General features: G+C 43.0%; 1 long non-coding RNA gene across 5 annotated transcripts in view; it reads left to right on the forward strand.

The window, feature by feature from the left end:
- Positions 1 to 17,147, forward strand: part of LOC125388949 (uncharacterized) — a 247,947-nt gene that overhangs the window by 100,823 nt on the left and 129,977 nt on the right. For 3 of the 5 annotated variants that reach the window (XR_015001599.2, XR_015737714.1, XR_015001597.2), the window contains exon 4: positions 1,702 to 1,850. This is a non-coding gene — a long non-coding RNA (uncharacterized LOC125388949). Of the gene's footprint in view, positions 1 to 1,701; positions 1,851 to 15,152; positions 15,224 to 17,147 lie in introns of all 5 variants that reach the window. The other 2 variants (XR_015001596.2, XR_015001600.2) reach the window with 1 other exon arrangement.

Below are 17,147 nucleotides of genomic sequence, written 5' to 3' on the forward strand. Positions count from 1 at the left end.
TTCATAGATTATTGTGGCTATTTGGAAGTTTATTCCGATAGTGTCCATGCTGCCAGTGGAGAAAGAACCCATAAATTAGCAACAGTTTTTAAGAAGCATAACTTTACTATCTTATATGGAGTTTGAACTGCCCACATGGTTCAGTCCAGTTCCAACACTAGAGAAGTAGTGGGATTTAGTAAAGATGGATGTGACTTGGCTCGCGGTTTGGTTTGCTGAGTAAATAGGAAGTGTTTTAGATTGATTTCTTGCTAAAGCCCCCCCCCCCAGGATAGTTAGAAGAGCACATATAGCACCATGAAGTGGGAAATGGGCTCTAAGCTTTCAGAGATTTCGATTTGATCATGGGCTGGTCCATTAACCACTCTGACCTCAGTTTCTTTATCAGTGAAACAGGGCTCTTCTAATCCCACAGCCTAGGTCCCCCAACTGGTCTGATGGGGAAACGATTGGATCACAAAGCGTGTGGTTATCTGGTCAGCACCAAATCACTGTTGCTACCCTGTAAGGTCTCCTTATTCACTTACCCTTCATCGTTACCGGGAAACAAAAAGCTTCCCGTTTGTCCTACTGCTTCCCTTCCCGATTTGACACATTGATGAATCGAACTCTTGCCTGTAGCATCAGGCTGGGTCTCTCTCTCTCTCTCTCTCTCTCTCTCTCTCTCTGCATCACACTCAACACACTGTCCTCACATTGGGGGGTGGGGGGGGAGCCAATCCCTGTTGCTGCAGGGTGCAGCACACTGCCCTGTCCTGAGGTTGAACTCAGCCTCTAGCCCCCTTATCTCCAGAGGTGGAACACAGTCTGGGTGCCCTGTGTGGGAGGAGGTCAGGAAACCCAATCCCGATGTCCCCCCCGCCCCTCAAGGTTTGTCTAGTAGCACTGGAAACATCCCTTGCTGGCCTCCTTGCAGAAGAGAATAATCGATTTCTTATTTCCTACCTGCCTGCTGGGTAGGTTAGAATGGATGAGATTGCATCGCTGCAGAGAAAGATGCTATTTGGATATGCAGTCTGTATTCATCACAGTGGACAGCAGAAAGTAACCCCGGGTTCCCATGACACCAAAAGGCCAAGAGAGCCCAGGAGACTGGACTGGCACGATTTCCTCAGACTTCAGAGGCTATGCCTGTCTCTCCAGAACAGCTGTGTGTGAGAGACAGCATGATTTAGGAATGCATTTTTGCCAGCCCGAACTGGACACACAGCAGCGGCAAATGGTTGCCAATCATCTTGTCCCTCGTACAGTCTAAGCCCTGCAAGCTTGTTGATTACTTAGACCGTGTCCACCTGTACTCAGAGACGTCGGGTCCCAAGAACTCCAGTTTTCCAAAGGATTTCCCCGATCGATTTCAGAGGACCTCCGCCCTGCAATTCACACAGCCGCTGTTGCTCACAGAACACCGTGTGTGTTCTCTCCTTTGCTTCACTCCCCTCCTCCCACCCGAAGACAGGATCCCAAACCTAGTGCTGGCCTGCCGTGCTAAGCATCTCCCACTAGGGGGAGCCCCTGGAGGGCAGCTGGGGCTGAGCAATTTGGGAAGCGCTGAAGTTTTCTGCTCCTGTCCTGTACTGGTTTGCACTAACCCAACTGTGAGATTTCTTTGTTGCAATGTTGGGGTCTGAGATAACACTGCTGGAGGCTGCAGGCGAGAAACATAGCTGAGACCATCTTGCATTGTGTGTTGTTTTTTACTAGCGCTGTGAACCAAGGAAGTGGACTAACAAAGGGCCCGAAGACTGCACAGCCCCAGCTAGTAGGCCCTGGAGAGAGGCTGGAGTCCTCAGGCGGACAGAAGGAAGACATCTGAGAGGCGACCAGGAGGTGCCTGTGACTGCGGAGTACAGGTGAGAGCCAGAGAGAGGATGACCAGGGGGCTTATGGGTAAAGAGGTCCAGAGCCCCTGACCTGGGAAAATGGATAGACCAAATTGAGAGTGGTTAGCAGAGATTAAGGGGGGAAATAAGTGCAGAGGGCCGTTGATTGAGAACATTAAGGCAGGGAGGAGGGTAACGAGGGGGGGGGTGCTCAAAAGAGGACAAAAGAAAGAAAAAAAGGTGGCCATCTGTGGCAGGGAGGGTTTGAGAATAGATATCAGTCTGAAGTTGGTTTCAACTTGGTTGCTTAAGAAGCTTGACATGAAAACGGGTGGGTGGGAGACTGGCATGGGATGTCCAGTTGCATAAGGAAGTTTGGAGTGAGCCGATCTGATCTAGCTGTGTGTCATATAGCCACACCTACTCCCACTTTGACCTAAACTAGAAGGAATTCTGGCCTGTCGGCTTTTCCAGGTTCTTTCCACTCTGAACCAATGTTTCCCACTTTCCCTTTCTTCCCTTGGATCTTCCACAGCCGTTCTAGGAAGCAGACCAGCCATCAGAAAGTCTGTATTCTAGTCTAGAACTTGCCATTTATTGTCGGGATTACCCTAAGCAAGGAAAGCCTGGAGTTTCCCTTTTCCTTTGTGTAAAAAAGGGAGATAATAATATATTACCGACGAGCGCTACAGATTGTTCCCAGGACTGAATAAGTAAGGGGATGTGAAGAAATGCTCTTAATAGATTATAATTGCTAGCTAAATAAAAGTTGGCATTAATAATAATTAATCAGCTAATAGAGCCTCGCTACTCTCAGCAGGGAGTTTGCTGAGTCCTGGAGAGGACGGTATACATGCAAATCTGTGCTCAGATCTTAGTCTGCTATTTGTGGACAATTTGTACATGTAACTCCCCTGACTCATAGAACTAATCTCTTTGATAAACGAGACATTTCACACTCTTTTTTTTTTCTTTGACAGAGTCAGGTATTCTTTTCCCAGCCTCAGTCCCATTTTCTATTTCTCATGCGGATAAGTGACTGATGGCGTCTACATGGTGCCTGGGGGGTTTCTGTGTCCTGGACACACGAGTCAATGTCATGTCTTGGACATATGGTGAGACTATTTGGAAGAAGCAAATGACAATCTGTTATCATAATAGTCCCGTCACTCTCTCCCCTTTCTAGAATGTTCCAGGTCACTTGTGATTCTTTCTTTTTCCACCAAAATGAAATGTGTCAGACATAAAGTTGTGTCTTTGGCCTGGACCAGACTGGTGAAGGTCACCTATGGGAACTTTAGCTGGCTTTGACCTCTGTAGCAGTATTCTTTCTCCTTCCCCTTGGCCTTAAGTGGCAGTGTGGCCTATGGGGATGGCAGTGTAGACCATTTGTACAGTGTTTGACATCTCTTCTTCATCTACCACTTGGAGTTCTCACAGATCTTCCTCCTTGCATCTAAATGTACATTTGAAGAGCGCCATTGACCTGCAGACATCACCAGTTTGTGACTTGACTAGTACCGTACTATCGTCATGACTCCATTGGGTCCCTTCTAGTGCTTGTCCCAAACCTCAAAATTATTTTAAACTTTTGTTCCAGCTGTCAACAAAAGGAAGCTTTCTCCTGCTCCTGCTCTTCTCCACCACTCAGACGATGGAGTGAATATTCCCAAAGATGCTAAGTTTAAGTCACACGCTACTCACCTGCAGGAAGTCAAAATCCTAGCCACATGTACAATATGTAGAAGGCTGTATTTTTCTAAAATTACCAAGCACAGACACTTGCACACACATATGAATATGCACCCACGTGTGTATGCATTTGTATGTATCTGTGTGTGTGCATACTTTCCTTCCCCTTTCAAACATATTCATTCTGCATTTAATCAAAACTACATATAAATGTTCACATAGTACACTTAAAGTGCAGATTTAATGGAGAGTAAGAATATATGTTTCTCTCTCAGGATTTCAGTTGTTTTAGAATATAGAAGCGACCACAATTCACATGGCTTAAAAAATTATGGATCAATTTCTGTTCTGTCCATAGCAATGACTATTGATATGTTGCATCTTCTAGACAAACTGTCAGCAGTTAGCAGTTTCAGATATTTTTAAATGAGTTTTTTTTTCTTTAAAAAATACGTTTGCAAAGTCAATTATTTTGAATCTCATCTGAGGCAATTAAAAAACATCCTGACATTTAAGGTGATATTTTTCCCAAGTAAAATAATTATAAATAATTCTAATTATGAACAGATCATTTAGTTACTCTCAGTCTGGTTCAACCTTTTGGTTAATATACCAATCCATTAAAATTCATCTTGCTCAAAGGACCAATTTGTTTAAAAAATGTAGTGACCTTTTACCACAAGTGTGATTGATATTTTCTTTAACAGTATCAGAGCTGTCTTTCCTAGAGAAGAGTGTGGTCCAGAGGAAGGTATGGAAAATTTGTATTGTTTTATGCCTCTCCTGATGGTGTTGAGGATACTAGATAGAGTTGAAACCCTAATTTCAAATGGTACCTTAAGGAGACATCTGGAAGTCTTACAAAGTTCACCAGTTTCATTCTTTATGCCAGGAAACAAGTTTAGATAGTTCTTTCTACTTCTGGTGTTTCGTTCTTACCAAATATGTAGGGCATGTGCGTGGATGACCCACAGGTCAAAGCTAGCCAACCACGGTTTTCACAAAGTATCCCTGGAATAAAATTCCATCTGCTAGCATGCTGTCTATAACTACATTTTCTACTAGAAAGCTGGAATTGAGAAGTTGTGACAGAGTCACTGTATCCTGAAAATACTTATTACTGGGCCTCTAAAGATGCGTGCAAAGCCCAAGGTAGAGGAGTGAGGGGAAAATGAGCATTTTTGAATGTGGAGCTAGCTAGCTAAAACTCCTATCTGGGTAGCAGTTTAGAATTTACTAAGTCTACATGGTCCTATTATAGCAGGTATTCTGTGGCTCTCTTAGTTGAGCAAGAAATGACAAATCTATCTGTGGTGGTGCAGTCATTAGGTGGCACAGGTGGGGGCTTGCAGCCACTAGAGAGACAGGAAAGGAGGGACACCATAGCTTTCCCTAGATGCTGTCACTGCCAAAAGACACTGGGCAGAGAGAATTCTTGACGCTCTGTTCCTGCCATATCTGTCCTTGGCTTGGGTGAACCTCAGCGTATCTTCTCTGTCCCCATTCTCGGGACCAGTGCTGAGCGAGTGAGCAGAGTGGAAAGAAAGCATCGCGCTTTGTAATCAAACAAAGCGGGGCTTTATTGCATCAATTCTTGCTTCTCCATCTGCCCAGAGATGGGCCTGGTAGCTCAGATACCCGGCAACAGAAAATAACAAGGAAGTCTTTGTTCGCAGAACATACTATCTTTTAAAAAGTTTTCTTTTTAAAACAGAAGATCCACTTTTAATTACATTTCTTTTTTTCTTAATTCAAGTTAATATCAAAATTATATCTTTCCCTGCTGAGCTTATGACATCTGCAAGCAAAGTAGGCCACAAGGAGGCGGGTCTTGGGAGGAAGGAAGCCTGGGATGATAAAACAAGACAATGGCTGTTTTCAGAGACCAGAGTTTTTCTTAATCGTGCATTTTCAGGAAAGGAGGTAAAGGATGAAAGCAGAAACCTCCACATTGAGCCTTGCTTGATGATTCTGAGGGAAGAAATTCAATTTTCCATTCAACTAAATTTTATATTGACTCTTCATTTTACTTTACACGGCTAGTTGAAAGATTATTGCACTGACCAACATTCTAACATCGCCAAACAAAGACTTATTAGAGAGCCAAACACAGTAGAGATCATGTGTCTGTAATACACTTTAGAAAGCTCAGATGGGAGCATCCTCCAAGGAGAAGCTTTTTTTTTTTCCCTTATGGGACAAGCACAGCAGACAGGGTAGAGGAAGTACTATTTGGTGAGATTTGAAAAAGTGCAGATTTTGAACACGTAGAAATTGGAGGAGAAAGCAATGCCAGAGGCACAGAGAGAACAGAGGCACAGAGTGAAGGGGAAGCTTTGTTTACATTGAGAAATGTTGACCATGGCAGGTGGCAAATGGAAGCTTATGATATTGGAGGAAAAGAATGTAAGTAAGGTAGACTGAGGCCAGATTCTAGGAGACCTTGGAAATTAGGTTAAAAAGTTAGATCTTGGGGCTGGGGAGATGGCTTAGTGGCTAGGAGCACTTTCTGCTATTGCTAAGGACCTGAGTTCAATTCCTAGTACCCACAGAGTGACCCATAGTCATTTATATCTCCAGTCCCAGAAGATCTAATACTCTCTTCTTGTCTCTTGGGTACCAGGCATCCTAAGGAACACATATATACCTGTAGGCAAGCATTTATACATATAAAAATTTTAAGAATTAAAAGGAAGTTAGATTTAACACTAGAGAGATAGCTCAGATGATTAAATTCTTGCTGTGCAAGCATGAGTAATGGGATTCAATCCTCAGCACCCGCAGAAAAATTCTGAGTACAGCAGTGCATAGCTGCAATTCTAGCGCAGTGGAGGTAGGGACAAGAGGATCCCTGAGGCTCATTGGTCAGCCAGTTGAGCTGAATTGGTGGGCTCCAGCTTCAGTTAAAGACCCTGTCCAAAATAAATTAAAATAAAATAAAATAAAATAAAATAAAAATAAATAATAAGAGAGGCTGGAGAGATGACTCAGAGGTTAAGAGCACTGACTGCTCTTCCAGAGGTCCTGAGTTCAATTCCCAGCAACCACATGGTGGCTCACAACCATCTATAATGAGATCTGGTGCCCTCTTCTGGCCTGCAGGCACACATGGAAGGAATGTTGTATACATAATAAATAAATAAATCTTTAAAAAAATAATAAGAGTATACAGCAATTGGGGATGGCACCCAGTGTTGACCTCTGGCCTCCACAGAATGCACACACATACAATTAAATTTTTTTCTGTAGATCAACGGTTCTCAGCCCTTTCACAGGGGTCATCTAAGACCATCCTACATGTCAGATATTTACATTAAGATTTATAAAACAATAGTAAAATTACAGTTGTGAAGTATCAGTGAAAATGATTTTATGGTTGGCGGTCAGCACATCATCAAGAACTGCTTTAAAAGGTCGCAACATTAGAAAGGTTGAGAACCACTGCTGTAGATGGTAAGGCCCATTGACTTTGTGCAGGGGAATGACTTGACTTTTGCTTTGGAAGAGAGCATCACAATATTCCGTCAGAACCTGGAGGCAGACCACCAGATAGAGACAAGTTGAGAAAGAGAGGCCATCACCTCATGTTCTCCAAGCAAGACTGATGGGTTACAACCCAGACTGTAGTAGGTTGTGGCACTAGCTGAGGGCTTTCTGAGGGCATTTATTTAATGGCATGCCAGTGGCATTTACTCATAAAACCAAGAAGCCATTGGGGCCAGAAATAAGGGTTTTGGTTACTTCCTCAGACAGGATGCAGTTTGGGTGATTATACACATGAGTCATGGAGGTCGGGAAACAAACCCTGCACAAACACACGCCCCTCCCCTCCACGCATAGTGACTCATGGCTTCTTCAGTTTGGTCTACAGAGGCTCTGGAGTCCAGGCAGAATTTGAGATATGATGCTCAGTCATAAATCTGTAGCATTAGTAATTGCAAGAGAAGAATTTCTCCCCATTCTCTCAGTTGCTCAGGCAATAGGCATTTATTGAACGCTTACTATTTGAACACAAAGACTGTGATTCTATGAAGCATGGTTCCTGTCATAAAGTGCTCCTCGGTTGAGTTGGTAAAATGGATATAATAACGACAGCAAAGAGAGTGTCCCACAAGTATTCTGGAGAACTCCAAGCTGTTTGAAAGGGTCAGAGAAAATATTTACAGCAGCTATAGAAGGGGAATGAAGTTGTGTCTTAACAGATTATCATTCTTTGTTGGACAGCTCAGCAAACCAATGTCAAGCACTTTTTATGGCCTGGGTGTGGTTCTCGGCATGAGACTCCATACTTTGGTGGAACTTTCATTCTAATCAGGGGACTTAATAAGTATAGCAAGAACCAACCAAGCAACCTCTTCTCAGGGGGTTTCCATTCTCATAAAAGGACATTTTAGAGAACAGGAACTAACCCCTCATGCCAAGACAAAGAATGTATGCCAAAAATTAGCCCCTTGGGAATGAGTGGGGAAAGAAGCCTCAGGTATGAGGTACCCAGTATGGTAAGAGGGCTTCTTTTAACTTTGATGCTTACTTATTTATGGGGGTATGTACATATGCTATGGCATGCCTCTGGCGGTCAGAGGACCACTTGGGAAGTTGGTTCTCGCTCTCGTTGAACACAGATTGTCAGGTTTGGCGGCAGTGTCTTTGCCCACTGAGCTAGCTCGCTGGCCAACAAAGCTTATTAATACGCCTGACATATTTTGGGCAAATTTCCCTGTCTCTCTTTGACTTGAATGTATGACAGACATAAGATGGATACCATTTGTGCACATGTACATGCATGCATATACATGTGTGTTTGTATGCATGTATGTGTAGCACTGGGGATCAAACTCTAGCTATATGCATATTAGGTAAACTATGCTATACATCCGTAGACCTTGTTTTTGTTTCTGTGTTATTGCATCTTGAAAACAAGACCTTACTACATGTATCAGGCTAGCCTGGACCTGATGATTCTCCTGTCTTTGCCTGGTGATTGCTGTGAGTACAGGCATGCCCTGTCAGCCTGGCAAAGATGGAAATCATTCTTATCTGAAGAGGCATAGTTCTGAGCCCCCGAACACCGTGACTCTGCCGTCTTCATCAGGCGACTGGAGTCAGCGATCAGGACTTGGTGTGCTCATTGATAATTTTTCTGTGACGGCTCTGTACTCACTTCGTATCTTGAAGATTGAAAAGAGAAAACTACGCCACAGACACACTTTGCTTAAACAGTATTCAGGTCAAATTCTGTAACAGGCAACTCTGACTTCGAGGTTGAGTTTGAGTCTCATTTTCTCAGGCTATCTAAAATAACCGGGTCATGAGGTAGTTATTGGCAGGGTCCTCACTGCGATGGGATTTGACCTACATAGGAAGAGAACCAGGACAGGAAGAGCTAGTTCTTGAGCTCGTCACAGGCTTGGCAAAATCCAGTTTGAACAACTGCAGAATCACAAAGCGGGGAGACACTCCATGTGACCTAAGGTGATCCTGGTACCTGCCTCTGGGCAGATATAAGACTGTCTGGAAAGTTAATAAAAATTCCAGAGCTCATTATTTTAACAGATGCTTTAAAACATATCTATTCTGAATACTATAAATCCCTCTTGGGTAATGATGCTGTTTAGCCTTGGGCAGAACAGCTTTGTACCTCCTGTTGGTGGGAGGACTCAGACCCTATAGTACATTCCTTTCAGATACTTGTGAGAGCAAAATAAGTGTCTTTGGAGTATATTTCACCTTTTCAAAAATTAGCCAAAGTGCTCTATCCAATTGGCCCGGCTAATGAGGCCATTTTTATTTATTAAAAATAAATTTAAATGTAGCTATAAAATGGTGAGCGGATGTTTTCATTTGCATCATGACTGGTTTAAAAAAGACTTACCAGAAATTATAAAAATAATAAGTTCATATCCTCCCAGATGGCTAACTTGAGGTCCAGGAATGCTGGGAAACTGTGCTATTTCTTCCTCCACTTGGTAAGTTGCTTAAGGCCAAGAAGAATGCTTCATTTGTCTCCGGATAGCCTACTCCACAACAGGTGCATGCAGGGACAAAGTTGTTGGATAAATTAAAAAGCAATGAAGTCATTACTTTGTGGCCATGTCATGAAATTTCTGTCTATTTTTATTTTATTTTACCAAATTTAAACCCCACGATGACCTTGAGACTAACTAGCCGACAGGAAGTAGGGAAAGCAGTTTAGGGACAGAACATTGTTTTGGGGGAGGAGTTTGGATCTCGATAGGTGGTTGGGAGTAGGATGGGAGGCAGTGGGATAGACGTGCAAGCCCGTGTCTCCATATTTAAAGGAAGAGATTGAGTCCAATGATAGGTGTCTTGGTTAGGGTTTTCTATTGCTGTGATAAACACCATGGCCAAGAGCACCTGGAGAAAGAAACTCTGTTTCATCTCATCTCACGGTTCGAAGTCTGTCACTGAAGGAAATCGAGGCAGGCCCTGGAGGCAGGAATCGAAGCAGAGGCCACGGAAGAGTGCACCTTCCTGGCTTACTCCTTATGACTCGCTCACCCCTCTCTCTTGCAGCACTAAGGACCACCAGCCTCAGGTGAGGGGGTACCTTCCACAGTTGGCTAGGTCCCCCCACATTAATTATCAGTTTTAAAAAAATCATACCACCACAGGCCACTCTGATGAGGGATTTTCTCGGTTGAGATTCCCTCTTCCCAAGAGACTCTAGCTTGTTTCAAGTTAACATAAGCTAAATAGTACAACAAGGAAGGACCCATTTGAGCGATGCAATCCCAAGCAACCCTTTGAGCCTCTTTCTGTGTATATGTGGTAGGTGATGGTCTTTTGAACATCTTGCTGTTGTTGGCTAGGATCTTGTGTTTGCAGGTATAAGTCAGATTAAAAATTTCAAACTCCAGATAGATACAGGGTAGCCTTGATTCCAGAAATTACGTGAATGAAAGACTGTGACCCTTCCTTCCACCTTATCCATGATCTCTCTACCAAGCCCCCAACACCCATTCACTCCTCGACAGCCCCACCACTACCTCTGCCCTCAGGTCTACTTTCTTCAAGAGGCTGGATCATTTTTCAAAACCTCTGGGAAGTCTGGTGCCCCAGGAAAAGCAGAGAACACTACAGGCAGTGCTATTAGAACCAGCAGGCTGGGTGAGGGCAGAGGACTGGTTCTTCCAGGAAAGTCGGCGTACTGTACAGCACACAATACAGCCCTGCAGGAGTCTGCCTTCCCCTCTCCTGCCCACGTACTCCTCTGTGAACGCTATCTGCTGACTTTCTGCTCTTCTTTCAAGACTTTGTTCAGTTCGGCTCTCTGAGGCCTCACTGTGGGGACAGTAGTCTCTTCTTATCTCCAAAGTACCCCGAACCCACTGGTGTGTGGGAAGTACACCTTCTATTGGTCTCTTTACATGTTGTTCTCCCTGCCGCAAGACTTGGAACTCCTTAAATCGGCTGGATGCCTCGCTCGGTTTCGTGTTCCTTCACTGGGCTATGTACGCTTTTCTCAATTGCTAGCCTCTGGAGCTGTAAGAGAAGTAGTCTAAGATATCTGTTCTCAGGATGGCGGAGGTCAAGTAGGGAGACACATGACAATAGACGTGTAGAGTGTGTGCAATAGGATGTGCGCTGGGCGCTATAGGAATATGCAACTGTGCATCCTTCCTTCCTGGTCAATGTTGTTAAAGGCTGGAGAGTTTCCAGGGGTGGGGGGGAGCCACCCTTGATCTGTGCTGAGTGCTGAATGCTCATAGGGCCTGGAAGGGGACATTTGCTAGGGAATTGTAGACGAGAAGGCTGTGGATACACAAAGCCAGAGCTCTGTGTTCAAATAAGAATCATAAACCAGAAATTCATAAAATACTTGTACTAAGTTTTCAATAAGGTACTGGTTTTATAGCACAACATACTAAGGGTTAGGAAATTAGAAAAAGATTAAACTGGTCATGAACTTACACTGGAAATCTCTCAAGGAAGGCGGGCTTTGACTCACTTAATGGCAAACTGAATCAGAAATCTGAGTGTGGGTTTCAGTCTCACTCTGCCAGGCCTTACACGGGTGATGCTTTTCCTTTCCTAATCTCTGCATCATGATTTGAAGACACTAAGACACGTCACTCACAGTTAGATTAAGGATAAAAAGGATTTCATATTTGTGCTAATTTGTGTTCAGTTGGCTAAAATCTTGGCTAATGTCATTTCAAAATGCAGAGCTACGTGTTTTAGACATATTTGAGCCTTAAGGACAGGACAGCCTGACTCTGATACCCATATGATACACTAGGAACTTTTCAAATGGTCTGGGTGTTGGGGAGAAGGTGTTCTTCCTGTGAAGAAAGTGTGTGGTAGACAGAAGTTTCACCCACAGACTTCCTCTCTCATAAAACTCTAACAGATGCATCATTCCCTTGGACATCTGCTTCCTCCTCTGTAGTCCATGATAAATGGCGTCGTGACATTATGAAGTCATTGCTACAGGTGATCTTACAGAGAAGTATGATTCCATTATATTAGGTAAGTCGTAGCTGTGGGAGAGACCCAAGGACCTCCATCCAGCAGTTCCAGAAGGACCTGCTAAAGGAATTGGGGCTCTTTTCAGTGTGTGTCAAAGGCTGCCAACGGAACTTGTTAAGAGTAATCTACATGTGTGTTCAGGGACACAGTAAAGTAGCCTTTCCGTCCTTGTGCTTCTTAGTGATGGAGAGTCCTTGTGAGAAGAACGCCTGCCTTGTCCCTCCTTGCCATCTGACACCAGCAGGACTCCACTGTTTTCACTACCATGAAGGTAGCACTGGAAAGTGTGCATGGGATACTGGGGAGTTCCTATCCACTGACTATGCTGAAGGATGCTAAGTAGAGGCCCAGGTATCCCAGTCAAAGGCATAGCCAGTTGAGAGTTCTCATCACCTATATACTTCCCATGCTTCTAGCTCGAATGCTGATAAGAATTGTCCAGACTGTTGAAGGTGGAGAGCATGCTTCCTTTCCTGGAATCAAGGTCAATGACATTTTGGTATAAGTGCCACTAAATCAGAAGGTACTCTATAATCAGACAAGCTTGAGAAATGCTGAGTATGTCCCTATCGTAGAAAAGACACACAGAAGCACAGTTAAGGATGCAAAGTGAAATATTTAGAGTTCCCCAAATTATTAGTGAATCACATTAATTCATTCATGAATAACATTAGGACGTTTATTTCAAAGTACTGGGGAATAGTTTGAAATCCTCCCAATTCCTAGCTACTAGAAAAATGCTGCTATTTTATTCTCATTTTTAATTAGTTCTCTCTGAGGTTTCCTAATGTATTTTGATCATATTCATTCTCTTCCCCTGACTCTGCTCCTACCCATTTAACTTTGTGTTCTCTTTTAAAAAAATTAAATCCTATTAGGTATAATTTGTACTGCCCACTGGGTGAAAGACCTTCTGCTAGCGTGTGGTCAACCCCCCAGATGCCATACCCTTAAAGAAAACTTCTTCTTCTCTCCACGACTATCAGTTGCCAATTTCTTTTTAACTAAGGGTGGGACTTTGTGCCCACTTTCCCTCCCTGCGCTGGCGTTCTGCATGTCTTGAGCATGTGCCAGTTACGTTCATGTTGTCTCAACTGCTGTGGATTAATATTTGCACCTGTTCTGCTGTGTCCAGAAAACAGTTTTCTGGTGGCGATCCGCCACTATTGGCTCTTCCCATCCTTCAGTGCTCTCTTCTACAGTGACTTCCCAAGCCTGAGGAGGAGCATGTGTAGGTTGGTATCTTTCTTAGCGCTCAGTATCCCACAGTCTTGTAGTCTCTGTGTGTTGACCAGTTCTCTGTGTTGATCTCTACACACTGCAAAATAAAAAAAAATCTTCTCTAGTGAAGGTTGGGAGATATATTAATTGATGAATATAACAATAAGTCACTAGGAGTCAATTTAATATGTCCATTTGGCAGAGGAATAGAGGAGATTCTACCAGATACCACAGGCTAACAAATAAAAAGCCCAATGCCAAGACTAAGTCACCTCTTTAGGAGCTGTTGACCAGTGAGACCCCGCAGACCTCCCCAGACATTATAGGCTATTGAAAGCACTGTTCTTACAGAAGTCTTAGCAAATGCATTCTCTTACCTAAGGCTGAGCCCCGTGCTCTAGGTTTCGAAACGAAAGTGGCACATGGTTTGGACGCAAACTGTCAATAAGAAGACGTGTTTACCCTCCCATGGGTTCTTTAAAACAACCCTGTCTTTATTAAATTGGAGGTTTGCTCGTGAGCAGGTCTGAAGTAGACAATCAAAATTGACTCCATTTATCCAGCAAAGCTCTGTTGACAAAATTAACTTTTAAATGGTCTTCTTTCCTATTCAACTGCATACACTGTGTGGAAAATTCCTAGAAAACGCTGAAGTTGAGACTTCACCCCCCCCTGTCTGCATTTCCTTATAAAGAGGGAGTGTGGGGTTGATGTAGAACTTTTCTAGTTTGTGTTTGATTGGGACCCTTTGAAAATCTACTAGACAAGGAAAGCGTCATCACTAGTAGCTTTTACTGTAAACTCAGAAAAATTCCTTCCTCTCCTTCAGCCCTTCGCTGCTTTGAGCATGAGCCATCGCTGTAATAGAGCCTTTCCAACAAATGCTAAAGTTATGCTTTTCTTTCCATGGTTCTTCAGAATATCGTTTTCTTCCCGCAAAATAGCTGGGGAGGTATCAGGAAACAGACTCAGCTCTACTCATCATTGGATCATGTTACCTCTTCCCTGAGGCCCATCGCTTGACAAGCTTTCTCCAGTCCTCCCATTTCCTAGAACTTCTTCAGAACAAATGCAAATCCCAATGTGCTGTCGCTCCTGTTGTGCCATGAGACTTTGAAAGCATGCAGTGTGAAGAGCGTATGGTTTTTTTTATCTGAGTTGATTTGGGAACCATCGACACGGACTGAACCTGAGGACTCATCTGAGTTTTATATCCATGACCATAATGTGAACGCTGGGGCCCCACCTCATCTGAGTTCAGATTTCAGATCAAACCTGTCAGTAATCTTTATAGCCTCGATCATAGATCGCTTGTTTTCTCTTCCTCATGTGAATAATGGAGATAGGCGTGCTTCAGCCTTTCCAAGGACTAAATGAGGAATCAGAAAGTTGATATGCTGGTATCCAGCAGCTGGAGGTTTGAATCCCAATGTGTGTCTTAATACACCATTTTGAGAAAATCATTCACCACTTAGACTCCCTTTTTCCCTCAACTGTGGTTAAGGCCCACAAAGGGACTTATTGAGTTATTTAGATTCAGTGAAATGATTCATGGAAAATGTAAAGTGAAACCTGGATTCTGGTAAGGTCCCAAATAATGCCAACTATTGCTTTAGAATAGGAAGCCAGCATATTTGATGGCAGCAGGTCATCCTGTAGGTGCGGCTCTTCCTACTGCGGATTTCCACCTTCAGACCTGCAGGGAGGCGGATCCACTCTGTAGGCGCAGGGCTGTTAGCCCAAGGGCTAGCACGGAGAGAGCGCTCATTCAGCGGTTCACATTCTGTTCTCCTACATGGCACCAAGGCCTCCGGGAGGGGAGACAAACTCTCGGGATTTTCAAAAGCTTATGTGCTCTAAGTGTGGGTTGGAGGCTTTTTGCTTTTAATTGAACACAGCAGCCATTTTTTGTCATGTTGATTTCCTCAGGATATGAATCAGAGAGAAAGAAGTGAACTCTTGTCGCAGAAGAAAGGGAGCGATTGGCAGATTTTTCTCTGGTAAGGCAGTTTACACACTTGTCCTTTTCATAGTGAGTCACGGCCTATGATACATTTCACAGCAATGTCTAGGAGTTTCCAAATCTGGAGCTAGGCACTCCAGCCAGATAAAGGAGAGGGGAGAGAGATGATTACAGCCCACCTAGCAGCCATTGGGGCGCTCAAAGGGAGCCTGACGGAAATGCGCATCCTCCAGCCCAGTTTTAGTCACACTTCAAACTCACTAAGAGGGAGAATTAGCTAATCATGTTCAAAATTACGGTTTTTCAATCGCCAGATTTAGCATTCCAGAAAAAAAAAAAAAAAACAACCCAGCCAGAATCTCTCCACCAATCTTTATTTATTTTTCAGCCATGGACTTAATGCTGACATTCATTTTTCCTTTCATTGACATGAGGTTGACTGACCTGTTTATCTTACGGGGACACTGTAGACTTTTAAAAATTATAAAAGCCTGATTTTTTAATATAAAGAATCCCAACTAGTTTTTAAAAATCTCTTATGCCCACTTTATCCAGAGAACAGGGTGCTGGGGGCTGCTATCCCAAACTTGTTTCCTAGCTATCCTAATGACAGAATAAAGAACACTAAGATTTTGCTATCTTCACCGTGATGTGTTCAGAATGTAGTGTCCTTCATGGTGAATTACAACTACTTAAAATGTTAGGTGATGAATAAATAGGGCCTCTTATCTACATAGCATTTAATGTTCTTTGGTGAGCCTTCATTTTCCCAGAGAGCCTATCTGGCATGGTCGGATAATTACCTCTTTCCCATCCCTACCAGTGTCGTGCCCTTTCTTCTTTCTAAAGCCAGTACATATCTGAGTGGAGACCTGCCTTTCTCCTCAGATTTTATTGACTTCATGTGAGCATTTACAAAGATGACATACTAGTGTTTTAAGAACATTGACCTCTGAACTCAACCTCATACTCAAATAATGAAGAAGAGAGTGGACACTATTCTAGCATGTCTTTCTGTTGGAAATCTATTTAAATGCATGTGTGTGTGTGTGTGTGTGTGTACAAGATATAATTTGTTCAAAGTTCACTTTCATTCTTTGCTTACTTTTAGTTCAAATTTCATTTGCCTTTCTACAAACGTAGCATCTATACATTATATATATGTGTATATATGTGAATATAAAATATGAATATGACATAATACTTTTCTTTATTATTTTCATATTTTACAGCATAGCCCTTTTATATTTTACACATGCCAGTAAAGTTCTCTACCACCAACACAGTTCATAACTCTTAAACTCTTTATCATCAAGAGGTCCTTGATCAAGTGACAGGTGGTCAGAGTGGGGACACTGGGCACCTTGTGATGAAACCTTTGCCTTTCTGATAGTGTTTTTTTTTTATTTCAGAAGTCAAAAATGTTTACCTTTCCTTCCATTGCTTCTTTGGAGTTCAAGATCAGCCAAAGATAGATATTACAGATCAAGGAGACAGGGTCTCAGTCATTAAACCCCTTCAAGGCAAGGGCTATATTAGACGTTTTTAAATCTCATCCCCATGAGCAGATATTTAATACATGTTTATTATGTAGAATAGACATCTAAAAAACAATCAAAAGCCTCTGAGATAGCATTGGGACTTTGTCCACAGCAATAGAGCCTTCAGTAGGTTGACCGATCTTTGTCATTTGTAAGATGAGTTCTTTGGCTTCCTTTAAAGGACTAATGGGAATCTGAGAGTCCCAGGAAGCAAGACCTTTGAGAATAGTTATTGTAGACAGAATAAATCTCTGTTCCTTAAATAAATAACTCTCCAATGGATGGGGTTCCTATGAATAATCAAAGCAAAGAGGCTCTTGGTGACTCACTTGTGGGTCAGCATTTTTAATTAGTAAGTGGTTTTTTGACAAATTCTTACAACCCTCAATTTCTAGGGTTGATCCCCTTGCTTCACATTCC

The sequence above is a fragment of the Myodes glareolus genome, chromosome 4, assembly GCF_982192425.1.
Source record: "Myodes glareolus chromosome 4, mMyoGla1.1, whole genome shotgun sequence".
Lineage (NCBI taxonomy): Eukaryota > Metazoa > Chordata > Mammalia > Rodentia > Cricetidae > Myodes > Myodes glareolus.